General features: G+C 35.2%; 2 long non-coding RNA genes across 2 annotated transcripts in view; both read left to right on the forward strand.

The window, feature by feature from the left end:
* Positions 1-14,798, forward strand: part of LOC140843368 (uncharacterized) — a 290,886-nt gene that overhangs the window by 154,317 nt on the left and 121,771 nt on the right. The window lies entirely within an intron of this gene.
* LOC118973271 (uncharacterized) overlaps positions 6,482-14,798 on the forward strand; it is a 33,800-nt gene continuing 25,483 nt past the window's right edge. Inside the window, exon 1 of the long non-coding RNA XR_005062537.2 lies at positions 6,482-6,568. This is a non-coding gene — a long non-coding RNA (uncharacterized lncRNA). The remainder of the gene's footprint in view (positions 6,569-14,798) is intronic.

A 14,798-nucleotide genomic window follows, 5' to 3' on the forward strand; every position in this document is an offset into this window, starting at 1 on the left:
CTTCATATTTCTTTCCAGAGTGCCTGCACCAATATACATTCCCAGCAACATTATAGGAGGGTTCCCTCTTCTCCACATCCTCACCAACACTTGTTATTGCTTGTCTTTTGGATAGTGTATGGATTGGTATGAGGTGATGTCTCATTGTGGTTTTGATTTGCATTTCCCTAATGATAAGTGATATGGAGCATCTTCTCATGTGCCTGTTGACCATCTGTATGTCTTTTTTGGAAAGATGTCTATTGATGTCCTCTGCTTATTTTTTAATTCGGTTACTTGGCATTTTTCTGTTGAGTCATATGAGTTCTTTATATATTTTGGGTGTAAACCCCTTATCAGTTCCATAATTTACAAACATATTCTTTTATACTGTAGGCTGCCTTTGCTTTTGTTGATGGTTCTCTTTACTATACAGAGGCTTTTTAGTTGATGAAAACTTTATTTTTTCTGTTGTTTCCCATGCCTGGGGAGACATATTAGAAAAAAATTACTCATGCCAATGTTCAAGAGATTTTTACCAATGTTTTCTCCTAAGATTGTTATGGTTTCATGTCTTACATTTAGGTCTTTAATCCATTTCAGGTTTACTTTGGTGTATGTTATTAAGGAGTAACCCAGTTTCATTCTTTTGTATGTACCCATCCAGTTTTTCCAACACTATTTATTGAAGAGACTGTCTTTTCCCCATTGTATATTCTTTCCTCTTTTGTCATATGTTAATGGCTCTTATATGTGAGGTTTATTTCTGGGCACTCTGTTCTGTTCCATTGATCTAGGGGTCTGTTCTTGTGTCAGTACCATACTGTTTAATTACTATAGCTTTGTAGTATAGCTGAAAGTCAAGGAGTGTGCTATCCCCAGCTTTGTTCTTTCTTAGGATTTCTCTGACTATTAGGGGTCTTTTTTGGTTCCATGTAAATTTTGGGATTATTTTCTCTACTTCATTGAAAAAAAGCCATTGGTATTTTGATAGGGATTTCACTGAATCTGTAAATTGCTTTGGGCAGGATAGCCATTTTGGCAATATTAATTCTTCTTAATTAAGAAATAATTAATTAATTGCTAACTAATAAGCATTGTATAGATTTCCCTTTATGTCTTCTTCAGTGTCTTAAAGTTTTCAGAGTACAGGTTTTTCATCTCCTTAGTTAAGTTTATTCCTATGTATTTTATTCTTTTTGATACAATTGTAAATTGAATTGGTTTATTTCTCATTCTCCTAGTTCATTATTAGTATATAGGAATACAGCATACTTCTATATATTGATTTTGTATCCTGGAACTTTGCTGAATCCAGTTATTCTAATGTTTTTTGGTGGAGTCTTTAGGGTTTTCTATATATAGTGTCATGTCATCTGCAATTAAAGTTTTACTTTTTCCTTACCAACTTGGATGCCTTTTATCTCTTTTTATTGTCTGATTGCTATGGCTAGAATTTCCAGGACTATGTTGAATAAAAGTGGTAAGAGTGGACATCCTTGTCTTGTTCCTGATCTTAGAGGGAAAAGCTTTTTGCTTTTTGCCATTTAATATGATGTGAGTTTATAGGTATATGCCATTTATTATTTTGAGGTATGTTCCCTCTATACGCATTTTGTTGAGACTTTATCATGAATGGATGTTGATCTTTGTCAAATGCTTTTTCAGCATCTATTGAGATGATCATATGTTTTTTATCCTTCCTTTTGTTAATGTGGTGTATCAATTGATTAATTTACAAATATTGTATCATCCTTGCATTCCTGTAATAAATCTTACTTAGTTATGATGGATAATCCTTTTGATGCATTTTTTAATTTGGTTTGCTAATATTTTCTTGAATATATTTGCATCTATGTTCATCAGGGATATTGGTCTGTAATTTTTTTTTTCTTTAGTATCTTTGGTTTTGGTATTATAGTAATGCTGGCCTGATAGAATGAGTTTGGAAGTATTCTCTACTCTTCTATTGTTTTGAATACTTTAAGAAGGATGGATATTAAGTGTTCCTTAAATGTATCATAGAATTCACCTGTAAAGTCACGTGGTTCTGGGATTTTGTTTGTTGGGAGTTTTGTGATTACCAGCTCCATTTTGTTACTGATAATTGGTATGCTCAGATTTTCTATTTCTTCCTGGTTAGTGTTAGAAGATTGTACATTTTAGGAATCTGTCCATTTCTTCTAGGTTGTCTAATTTATTGGCATGTAATTTTTTTGTAAAGTTTCCTTATAATTCTTTGAATTTCTGTGGTGTTAGTTGTAACTTACTCCTTTTCATTTCTGATTTGAATTGTGTTATCTGTCTTTTTCTCTTGACAATCTAAGGGTTTGTCTACTTTTATTTTCTTGAAAAACAGCCTTTTAGTTTCATTTATTTTTTTCTATTTTGTTATTCTTCTCTATGTTATTTATTTCCTCTCTGATCTTTACTTTGTCCTTTCTACTAACTCTTGATTTCATTTGGTCTTCATTTTCTAGTTATGAGTTTAGACTTTATTTTGGATCATTCTTATTTCTTGGTGTAGACCTCAAGAAACTTCCCTCTTTTAATGGCTTTTGCTGCATCCCACATAATTTGAACCATTGCTTCTTTTTTCATTGTTCTCCATGTATTGTTGGATTTTCTCTTGATTTGTTCATTGATCCACTGATTATTTAGAAGCATGTTGTTTAGCCTCCATGTGTTTGTGGGTTTTTTAGTTTTCTTCATGCAATTGATTTCTAGTTTCATACCCTTGTGGTCTGAAAAGATGCTTGACACAATTTCAATCTTTTTGACTTGATTGAGATTTTTTGTGTCCTAATATGTGATGTATTCTGGAGAACCTTCCATGTGCACTTGAGAAAAATGTGTGTTCTGCTGTTTTTGGGTGGAATGTTTTGTATATATATATATGCTGAGACCATCCAGCCTAATGTGTTCTTCAGTGCCTCTGGTTATATTCTGCCTGGAGGATCTATCCATTGACATATGTGGAATGTTAAAAATCCCATGATATGCTTTATTGCTGTATTTTTCTTCTTCTAAGTCTGTTAGTGTTTGTTTTACATATTTACGGGCTCCTATGTTAGGTGCATAGTTATCTACAATTGTTATATCCTCTTTTTTGACTGATCCCTTTATTCTTAGGTAATGTTCTTTGTCTCTTGTTACTTTCTTTGTTTTGAAGTCTATTTTGTCTGATATAAGTACTGCTACTCCTTTGCCCCCTATTATTTGTACAAAATATCAATTTTCATCCCTTCACTGTCAATCTTTGTATCTTTAGATCTGAAATGAATCTTCTTGTAGGCAATGAATCTCTTGAATGCAGCCATTTTGCCACTCTGTGTCTTTTGGTTGGTGCATTTATTCCATTTACATTTAAGATAATTATTGATAAGAATGTACTTATTGCCATTTTATTAATTGTTTTCTGGTTGCTTTTGTAGTTATTCTATGCTTTTTTCTCCTCTTTTACTCTTGTCTTGTGATTTGATGATATGGTTTTCTTTAGTTTATGCTTGGACTTCTTTTTCTTTTTAATGTTCTGTGTAGGTATTATTGGCTTTAGGCTTGTGGTAACAATAAGGCTCATAGTTTCATTTATATACAACAATTAAGTTATATATATTATATGTATAATACATATTAATATTACTTTATTAAGTTGATGGTTACTCTATTTTAAACACATTCTGAAAGTATTCCTCTTCCTCTTTTTTTCTCTTTTTTTTTTTTATTCCTCTTCCTCCTCTGCATTTCATTTCAAAGTGTCATAATCTACATATTTTGTGTATCACTTTACTAATTTTGTATATAGTTTAATACTTTTGTATTTTAACCACATGCTTGCTTTGTAATTGCTTTATTACCTTTACTATAGGTTTATTTTCACTGATGTGAAATATTTCGACATAAAAATATTTCCATCTAAAGAAGCTCCATTAATATGTCCTGTAAGGCCAGTTTAGTGATGGTGAATTCTTTTAACCTTCATTTATCTGGGAAGCTTTTAATCTCTCCTTCAATTCTGAATGATAATCTTACTGGGAAGAGAATTCTTGGTTGTAGGTTCTTTCCTTTCAATAGTTTGAGTATTTCTAGCCACCCCCTCTGTCTTATGAAGTTTATGCTGAGAAATCTGATGAAAGCACAATGTAGTTTCTTTTTAATGTAATTATCTGCCACTCTCTTGCAGCTTTTAAAATTCTTTATCTTTAATCTTACCATTTTAATTACTATATGCCTTGGTGTTGTCTTTCTGGGGTTTTTCTGTTTAGGGGCTTTCTGCACTTTCAGAATCTGGGTGTCTTATTTCCTTCCCCACACTGGGGAAGTTTTCAGCTATTATTTCTTCAGAGACTTTCTACTCCTTTGTCTCTCTCTTCTCTTTCTGGGACCCCCTATTATGTGAATATGGTTTCATTTAAAATTATCCACAGCTGTCTTAGCATCTTCTCATTTTTAGAAACTCCTTTTTATCTCTGTTCCTCAGCTTGGTTACTGTGCTATTCTCTATCTATCCACCCTGATTTTTTCCTCTGCTTCTACAAGTCTGCTATTCATTTCCTCTATTGTATTTTTCATTTCAGCTATTGTAGTCTTCAGCTATGAGTGGCTCTTTTTTATATATTCTATCTCTTTGTTGAAGCTCTTACTGAGATCATCAATTCTTTTTCCCAGTTCAGTGACCATTTTTCTAAAATTGAAGCATACTTGTGTCTAGCTAATTGATTTCAGCCACGGGCAAGTTCACTATGGATTCAATGTGACCAAAGAAATAACAGTAGTAGAACGTTCTTGGGGTGAAAGGTTTATGCCCAACTTTATTTTCATGGTGGCAGGTCAATCACAAGAATCCCATCCAGTCAGAGCCAGTCTGCATGCAGCAAGCCGATCTCTGCCTCTGGGCCTCTCTACCTGCACAGCCATCTCAGTCTCTTTCCTCAGTGCTGCCACCACTCCAGCCTCTGCTCTGCTCTCCTGTAGCCTTGCAGCTATGCCACCGTGTTGCCCAGAGCACTGGGTGGGGCTCTTTATATAGAATCAATAACAATGTATTGCCCACATGTGTGTAGTGAGCTAGTGGACCAGGGCCAGGTGAGAATCCTCTTCACTTTATCCACAACTTGATACACAATATAATATTGGTTTCAAGTATACAAAACAGTTGTTCAACAGTTACCCACATTATTAAATCCTTACCCCAACTAGTGCATTTACTATCTGTCAACATACAAAGATGTTACAGAACCATTGACTATATTCTCCATGCTGCACTTCCATTCCTGTGACCAACTTATATTATGATTGAGATTTTTATGCCCTTTTATCCCCTTCACCCTCCCTACCCACACACTCCAACCCATCCCCCATACTAAATACCAGTCACTTCTTAGACAGCAGTGAGCATTTTTATGATTGTTACTTGAATTCTTTATCAAGAAGATTGCTAATCTTTGTTTCCATTAGCGTTTCTCTTCGTGCTTTAATCTTGTTCTTTTGTTTTGAACTGTCTTGCCAAAGGGTTTCAACCCAAGGCAAGTTTACTATGGTTTTAATGTGCCCAAAGAAATGACAGTAGAACGTTCTTGGTATGAAAGGCTTATACCCAACTTTATTCCCATGGTGGCAGGTCAATCACTGGAATCCTGTCCACTCAGAGCGAGTCTTCATGCAGCAAGCCAGTCCCTGCCTCTGGGCCTCTCTACCCCTGCAGCTGTCTCAGTCTCTGTCCTCCATGCTGCCACCACTTCAGTCTCATCTCTGCTCTCCTGCAGCCTTACAGCTGTGCCACCATGTTGCTCAGAGCACTGGTGGGTGCTCTTTGTAAAGAGTCAGTAATGATGTATTGCCCACACATGTGTAGCAAGCGAGCTGACCAGGGCCAGGTGAAAATCCTAGTCATAGGAATCTTCATTTTATCCATAGGAATGTATTTCTCTGCCTCCTCATTTTGCTTGTGTTTCTGTGTTTCTTCCTTTGTATTAGATATATCAGCTATGCCTCTTGGTTTAGACAGTAATGGCTTCATGAAGTTATCATCCTGTGGTGCCCAGAAGTCAAGACCCTTTGCTCAACAGTGCCTGGTTCTCTTTTGTGTCTGAGCAGAAGTTGATGTTCTTGGTCTGTGGGCAGCACCTGCCTATCTGCTTTTCTTCTGGCAATGGCAGATCTCTATTGCTAGCATCTGCGCCCTTTGTGTGACATGAGACATTTTTGCTGGGATTCTTTGTTGGGGTGGGAACATCCTCTGCCTTCTAGTCAGCAGTGTCACACTGCTGCTGGGCTGAAGGTGCTGGGAAGGGCAGGCACACCATGCTGGGTTGGAACTAATGGGGTTGGTGGGGAGTTTTTTAGAGCTGGATCATGCAAACATCTGGTTAGTTTTGCTGAGAGAGGACCAGGAAAGCTGGGAAAGTATAGACCCCTCTGCCTAACAGTCAGCAAAACTGGACTGTGGCTTTGCTGAGTGTGCAGGACAAATTGAGTATACAGAGCAGTGGCACCAGAGAGCCGAGCTGCCAGTGAGGGAGATGGAGAGTTTCAGAACTGGTTCCCACTAGCCCCTGACCAGTTGGGCTGAGGCTAACTGGAAACCCAGGTAAGTGTTGTTCACCACCTGCCTGCCAGTCAGCAAAGTCGGAGTGCTGCTGGGCCGAGCAGGCCAGGCAGGGTAGGTATACAGGGGAGCATCTCCATGGGGTTGAGCTGCCACTGAGGAAGAGGGAATGTTTTGGAGCTGGTTCCCACAAGCACCCAAACTGTTCGGCTGAGACATATCTGGGATAGTGTCGTCTGCCTGCCCCTTTTCCTATGGAGAGAGCTTCCTCCAACCCCTGCCCCTCTGGCACTCTTTACACTGATGGTAAATCTTTCTGCCTCCTCTCTGTTGAGTCTCAGCAGGACCAATGGAGCATGCCTGCTGTCCTCCACAAGCAACAGGAGTCTTGGCCTCCCAGAGTGCTTCCACTCTCCCTGGTGTCCATCCCCATTAATCACCAAAACATGCAATGTGGACTCTATTCCCTGTGCCAATATCCAGGGCCAGGTGTGCTGGATTTCTTAATGTTTATCCCCTCCCCATTCATTCCTCTCCTCCTGTGAGCTAGATGAGGGAAGAGTCTGAGTCCAGTCAGTCACAGCTCTGTCCAGTTACCTATCTCAGTGTGGGCTGCTCTTCTTTACCAGGTGTAGATGACCTGTTCTTCAGTCTTTAGGTCATTTTCTGGGTTAGTTGTATTTGCTGCAGTTGCTTCCTTAGTGTGTATGTGGAAGGAGGTTTTCACCTTGCCTTCCAATCTGCCATCTTTTTGCTGCCCCACCTCTATTTAACTCTTGATTGCAGCTTAGAGATTAGGTCCAGACTGTCATGTAGAGCATCTCTAAGGGGGGAAAAAGCCTTTACAAGTGGCACAGTTTTTCCAGAGCTTTTGTACAATCAATTGAAGAGGGGTCTGATTCTGCACATTTAGGGAAAGAAAGAAATTAGAAACTTTTCTAACAGCATCTCACCATTTACCTTTTAAAATCCGGAGAGTTAAGAGTCTTAGCTATTTTTCCTTCAAAAAGCAGATTGAATCAGTTCCTCTTCAATTGATTACATTGGGAAATAGTTAAGGCAACCTGAAATCTGATTCGTAGAAGTTCTTCATCAACTCAGAAAACTAACAGTAAGTGACAGTTGATTTCACAAAGTTTTCTTTTAAAAATTGCCACCTAGTGACAAAGGAAAGAAAAAGATTAGTCTTTAATTTTAGAAAACTTGTCTTATACTGGTAAAAATCGTAATTTAATAGAATAAATACCAAATATTTATAGGGGAGGAAACAGAAGGTGACTTATTTTTCCATCTAACTTCCTTCTTGCCTATTTCATATAGATCTAAGCAAGTAATGTTCTTTGTAATAGAAATGTTATAGAAATGGAGAAAAAATGAAGAATGAGGTAGATATGAAATATAACCCTTCTGATACTTAGATTCTGTGTGACTAGTCTAGGCACAGGAGTCACATTTTTTAAAAATCTGACTTCTTTCTAAAATAATATAAAAAATATTTATGTAATACAAAATCAATCTAAGTTTTATTTAAGACTGCTAAAAATGTAGTGTGATGCAGTTGTCAACGCTAACAGAATTGTTATTTCCATTTTTTCTTGTTTTTTTCTTGCAACACCTCACATCCCCAATAGATGCTCCAGTTTTTCAATATCAATCCAAGCTGTCCAAAATTTTCTTCTGGTGCTGTCTTGATGCTGACACTTTCTTGTCTTTTCCTCTTTTTCTCTTTTATGATCTCTTCCACTGAAAATTATGCCTTATTGAAGATCAAGGTGGTGTGCTGCCCCTCAGTCCTTCCACTTATTTACGTTATCCTTATTATGTATTGTAAAGAGCTAGGAATTTAGCTAGCATATGCTAGGTTTTCAATAGAAGGCAAAGGAAGAGATTTTGTGAAAAATCCTAAGTTAATATTTTCCTATCTATACTCACATATGCAGAAGTAGATGTGCATATACTTAAGATATTACCAATTAGCACAGTAAGAGGTCAAGTATGACATAGTGATTTAAATAAACCTTAGTAGCCCCTCCTCACAGATATAAATATGATAAAAGGTAAAAAAATAAAAACATCACTGCCCTGATTGTTTTACTAACCTACAGTGTAGACTAGTTGTTAGTGAAGTCTTGTTTTGATCCCTAGACAGTTAACGGTTTGTTAGGTTATCTTTAAAAAAAATTACATTAGCTGCTGTTGGAACATTTTCTTATTTAATACTACTGTTGTATAAAATATATGTGCAGTTCTTGTAGAGCTTAATAATGTAACATAATTTTTCTAATATGATTATTTATAGTATAACTTTTCTAGGCAATATGACATACCTTTAACACATATATGCAAATAAAATTATTTAGAAAGATTAATGCCAACTGATAATTTATGCTAATCTTTCTGGATGTTAATAGAATAAGTGGACAAGTAAGATTTTTTTGTGGTCTAATTTTATATGTGTAAATATATCACAAATATGTATAGTGGCAATATATATCATTTTGTACTTGTGTAAGAATATAATGTTCTTACCCTCATTCCCAGAGCAAGGTGGCAGACCCATTCTAACTGAAGTTGTACAGAGGTGAACAAAATATCTTCTGTCAGGATTTCATTTCCCCTGCCTCTCCCTTTGGAGAAAGTTGTTGATGTGCTGTGTATTCTGCATCTCAAAACCAGAGAGTAAGGGTCACTAGCTGCTCAGCTTCAGTCACATGAGGAAGACTTGGAAACAAATATTCCAAAAGCTTAGCTTTAAGCTCCTACTCTCGAGGAACACAAGAAATGAGCTGATTCATACCTGAAAAGTTTATATATGAGCAGTTATGACTGGTCAATTTGGATAGCACCATGGGAAGTGGCTGCTTTTGGAATGGCCACAGAGACCAGAGCTTGGTGGCCAAAGGATGTGTGAGGTTCCCTAAGCCAGTGATGGGCCCCCTGGAAGAGAATTGCCTTGGGAGGAATAATATCCAAGAGGTTTTTCTGGAGAGGTCTTGTGATCTCAACAAGAGATGTAGATGTCAGAATCTAGGATAAGAGAGAAATCTTTAAATCTCAGGAATTTTTACTTGTCCTTGAGAGATCTAAAAAAATAAGGATCTTCTGAGAACCCACAAAAGCACCCATGAGAGGAAGAATCAGTGTTTCGATGAATCTCCCTGCAGTGGAAAATATGGCCAGGTTAAACCCATATTAATGAGGTGAACTCCTACTTGTATTTACTTCTCTGAATTCTCCATGTTTCAACCATAGGGGTGAGTAAAACAGCATCTAGCAAACTTTTGGTGCCTAAAACAGCATCAAGGAGGTAATGGAGTGAGACTGAGAGAAGAAATCAACCATATGCTACTTCCACAGTGCAGGTTTTTCAGCCTGATCTGAAGGAGGTCAAAAATAAACTATGAGATTTTGGAACTTTGATATTACAGGAGGTTGAATTTTTTATGTATGCAAAAAAACAAACCATTCTTTTATTCTCTATACATGACTAAAACAGCTATAAAATTTGTTTTAAGCTTTTATCCCACAGTAGTGAAATTGAGCCCACAGAATAAATTTAATAGGTTGTTAGTGAGAAATAATAAAATGCATTCTGCTTCCCTCCTTTAGAGCAGTTCATTCAATAAAGTTGTTAAATATAATTAAAAATTTAGAAAAAATATAGGATAAAATATTATTTCTTATGTCTTCTAGGGAAATAACAATGATGTGTATATTATATCATGTAATTTGAATCTTAAAATAAAGGAAAATAAAGAGCAGTTAATCAGGAGAAGACAGAATCAGATTCAAATCCCTGTTCAAAAATAATGAAATTTTCTATAGAATAAGGCTGATTACCTGGTATCTGAAAAAGTTTAGATATACTACTAATAGCTAGTCATATCATTTAGATAAGAAATCTAGTTTATTCATCTGGGTGACGTTTTTTAAATGTTACTATTGTGAGTAGAATTCTGTAATGGAAAACTCCCAAAGTAAACAAAGTCTTATTATTTTTTATATTTGTTCAATATTTTACATAAAAAGTCTAAATATATTGATAACTTGGCATATTCTTATGTTTGATCATGTTTAAACTCCTTAAGATTTCTAAGTTCTGTTTTCAGATAAGTAGGAACATTTTAGAAACTAGCATATGTTTTATGAGTATGTAGCCAGAGCCTCCAGACATACTCATTTACTTTTTAAAAGCAAGTATCTATGAATATTTCAGCTAACAATGCATTTAAAACTAGATTTTAGTGATGAAAGGATATACATAGGCTTTTAAACTATGAAAATTCCTGGAAAATTTTGCCTTAATATGGTATTCTAAAAATAATAGAATTATGTACAGCCCACACTTAAGGAGTGGTGGATTTATGGTCCTCCCCCTTGAGAATGGAGTATCTACATACATTCTTTAGAATTCTTTTAGGCAACAGATTTATCGGTTTTCCTCATTTATTTATTCAATCACTTATATCAGTGTGGACTCATTCACATTTTACATATTAGGTTATAATTTAATGCTACTACTTTATTAATCTTCTTGTTGAAGTTGTACCACCTTTGGCCATTAGGAGTTCTTGTAATTGGGTCCTGTGTCCCTTTGACATTCCCAATATTTGTATTTTTATTTTTGCTATTTATGTGTTTGGTTCTTCTTGCTAACAGTAAATTCCCATTTACTATAACAATAACTTTATAATGAAGAAACCTGACAATCACTACCTTGAGCCAGATGATGAAGGTCAACATCAACAGTGATAAGCCATGTTGATGCTATGTACTCTTGACATGACATCATTAAAATGGCACTTTACCTCTCTGGTCTTCTAAGCAAAGTCTGTAATTCGAATCTAATCATGGGAATATATCAGACAAATTCCAATGAGGAACATTCTGCAATAGGAGTAGTCCTCAGACTGTCAAAGTCATCAAAAATAAAGGAAATTAAGGAATCATCACCACCAAGAGTAGTCTACGGATATTTGGAAACTAAAGGTAATATGGAATCCTGGAAGGGATCCTGAAACAGAAAAAGGATAGTAAGTAAAAATTAAGGAAAACTGAATAAAATATGGACTTTAATTAATAATAATGTATCAATATTGGTTCATTAATTGTGACAAATATATTGATATAAAATGTTGATAATAAGGAAAACTGAGTTTGGGGCATATGGTAAAGTTTGTTTTCACAAATTTTTGTGAATATAAAACTTCTAAAATAAAAAGGTCATTAAAAATATTAGGAGAATTAATAGTAATGTACATTTTCAATGTCTAAGTAAATTCAGAGAAAATGGAATAGAAACTTCACATCAAATTTAAATTTTGCTATTAATATTTGCTTTTAAATAAGGACTCAATTCTTTAAAGTCTTTCAACCCATAAGTAAAATGATAACTGTAAAAGCAGAATAGGTAGATGAATAAAATAATGCATGTAAATATTATTTAAATTATAATAAATCAGTTATCTAAAAATTTGCCATCGACAACAAAATATGGAAAAGGAAAGCACTCTGCATATGTTTAAATGCTTTAAAGAAATGTCTTTCTAAAAACAAAGCACATACTTCTACATTATTTTCTTAATTTATCACAGCAGGCTGTGGTTGTGTCTGTAGAGACATTGCCACATCTGTACTGCATAGGATGAAATGGCAAAGCCCAGTGGTTCTCACTCTGGCTCTGTATTAGAATCTCTTGGGGAGCAACCACAGTCCAATTAAATTAGAATTTCTGGAGTTGACACATTTGCATTATGTTTTAAAAGCTTTATAAGTAATTCTAAATTTCAGTCATGATTGAAAACCCCTATAGCCCATGGACATCCTTGTGTGAACAACAGAATATACCTCATTTACAGCTCTTGTGGAGGTATACTCTGTTGTCACCTGTTTTGAGTAGTATACCAATCAGATTACAGATTGAGGATCTGATAGGAACTTTTGCTCCCATATAGAATATAAACTTCCATTTGTTGAGTTTCTTCATCATTGGCTATCTTCTTATCTGCCATAGCCCACAATGTTTGTATTTATAATCTCCATTTCTCACCCACACCAGTGCTGTTTAATGATACTAATTTGTTCTCACAGATGCTTCTAGCATTGTCTTCCTATGTGTTCTTCAAGGCTTCTGCCACTTGCTGTCTACTTGGTTTTGTTTGCAAAGCCTTTTCTTCTTTCTGCTTTCTTGTGTCTTATGTCTCTTGTCAGTTTGACTCAAACAACACAAAGTAGGTTCAAAATGCTGTTGTTACTACAGGCATCATCAGTCAAAAAGATTTTGGCTTATACTGAAGGACCCCAATCAATCAGAGTGAGTACATTGGGTTTTGAGTTCCTGAAATCTTCAAGGAATTCATATGACTGTTTCTATGCTGTGGGTTGCTTGGAGATCAGGTCTCCCCCACACCCTCGCACCCCCAGCCCATTGATATTTTTACTATGCTCAGTATTGGAGCCCTTTGAGTCAGTGCGAGGAGCACTCCTTCAAAACTTGGGACCTGTTTGGTTCCTGTTGTAACATAACAGAGACTGTCCTAGTTTGCAGAATTTTAAGAGATTAGTTTGATATTATGGTTTCTTCTGAATCTTGGCTTAAAACTATGCATTTTTCCCAAGATTTTTTAAATTAATTGAAAATATAATAGCAAATTCCTTTCTTCATCACAAACCAATCTTACGACAAGGCAGGTCCTTTACAGGAAGGCTGGTCAACCCCATAAGGTCTAAGAGATGATCATTTTTTTGAATTTGCAGTTTGTACCCAGAGTACTGAAAGAATCTAGAGGGCTTCATATTTGTTATATTTTTGCAGTAGATGGTTATCGCAATAACATAAATTCTCCATATAGACTAAGAGATAGTGAATGAATTTGAAAGCAAATATATTACAAATCATTTCTTTTGAAGCTAAAAAAATGTAGTGGTAAAAGTACACACCTCTGATTATACACAGCAGGGGAAAAATACTAAATAAAATGGATTCACATGTAGATCTCACTTTTTATGTGGTGGGTTCAAGAATATGACACCTCTCTGTTTTGTACTATCAGTCTCATTGGTGATAATCATCATTGAGAAAGTGCTAGGTAAAAAATGTTTCTAAATGTGTGTGCATCCATAGCAATGATACATTTTGTCTCTGTGTTAAATTTATTTACCAAATAATTTTCAAGAAGTATAATTAAGAAGAATGTAACTTGTCTAGAAATCTATGTATGATTCTGTGGACTAAACTATATACATGCCTGATAAAAGATGCATATATTTAAGTGTGTAAGGAATCAGAGTTCCCTTCTTATTCTTAGATTATGATCTGTAAGAGTTATATTTGATCAATTTACCTATAATCTAACTTTAGTTATAAATTTAAGTTATCATATACTCAATATTTATTAACTATATGCAGAACAATGCATATTAAGAGTTTCACATATTTATATTCTCATATTTAGGTTTTGTCACACTGATTATGTAACTTACGTCACTGTGATGACATGCAATAATGAGGTCCACCAGAACAGGAGAGTGTCATTTTAGAATCAGAAGTTACCTTAAGCAGCATCTAGTCAATACTCTAAATTTATTGGTAAGGAAAGACTAAGAAAAGAAGTTAAGTGATTTGCCCAAGTTCATCTATCTGGAATAATTGACATCACGAGCAACTCTTTGTTCTCAATTGGTCAAGAATATGTACACTTTTATATTTTTTTCTGTTCTGATAACATCTTTCTGTTATTTTATCACCTCTATGACCATCAAAAGTTATCCAAGCAGGAAATTTAGATTTACTTGAAGCCCATATACAAATTCTTTTCACAGAAATCTTTTCCATGTCTGAAGAAAGTTACTGTCATTAATGTTTTCATTCAAGGGTAAGTAACTTTAGAGTCATCAATTTTCTTAGGTGGTATTACTGGTTCTTCAAAGTTTGTAATGCTTTTTCCCTTCTGTAGAATTTTCTCTAAATGGCCTTCTGGTTGCCTGTATACCTGAATATTTCATCTCGGAAGTACATGAACTTATCTAATAAAAGCTTTTAAACATATTATGGTAGCAAACTAAGAATGCTAAAGTCACCAGCCATTATTTTGCTATTACCATAACCTTTGTGCTTATTGTTATTCAGCATTTATGCATCACCTTAATTTTCTCAGAATGTTTTACAAATCATCATCCTCTAGCTTATCTTCACCTAATATGCAGGATTTATAGTTGCTAATGAAAATATAATAATTCATGAACTGTCTTGCCACTCTTCATTCTTAAATAA

Source organism: Manis javanica, chromosome 9, assembly GCF_040802235.1.
Source record: "Manis javanica isolate MJ-LG chromosome 9, MJ_LKY, whole genome shotgun sequence".
Lineage (NCBI taxonomy): Eukaryota > Metazoa > Chordata > Mammalia > Pholidota > Manidae > Manis > Manis javanica.